We start from the raw sequence: 501 nt of genomic DNA on the forward strand, positions 1-501 counted from the left end.
AGAAAATGGTATTATTATCAAGCAAACTTTCGCGTCTCCAGACACTGGTCGCTTAAATTTCTTTTCTTGGCAGTGGAGTGCGGAACTTACGTAGATGTTGGACTTATAAATTCTTATTCGCATTTTATCATTCCGTTTTTCTTTGCTTTGCACCATTACATTGCATCTTTCGTTATGTTATGGCCGTTGTATGCATATAATTATGTTACTGTTTTGTTTTCCATTGATTTGAATTTATATCATCTCTCTCTTGAATATTCGCCAAAAATATTCGTCTTTGTTAATGACTTATTGTACACTGATGTTCACTATGAAAGGTTTTTACTAAAAGTGTCACCAAGAAAGTTTATTGGCTGCTCCTGGGAATTACGATTTATATTCCCGTTTTCATAGCATAACCTCTTCACTTGTGTCCTTTAATCCGGTGTTATTGTAAAGAAGTTTTACGTAGAGAAGGACGCACAGCAAAGCAAACACTCGCTCTGTAATGAGTCTCCCATT

Source organism: Penaeus monodon, chromosome 34, assembly GCF_015228065.2.
Source record: "Penaeus monodon isolate SGIC_2016 chromosome 34, NSTDA_Pmon_1, whole genome shotgun sequence".
Lineage (NCBI taxonomy): Eukaryota > Metazoa > Arthropoda > Malacostraca > Decapoda > Penaeidae > Penaeus > Penaeus monodon.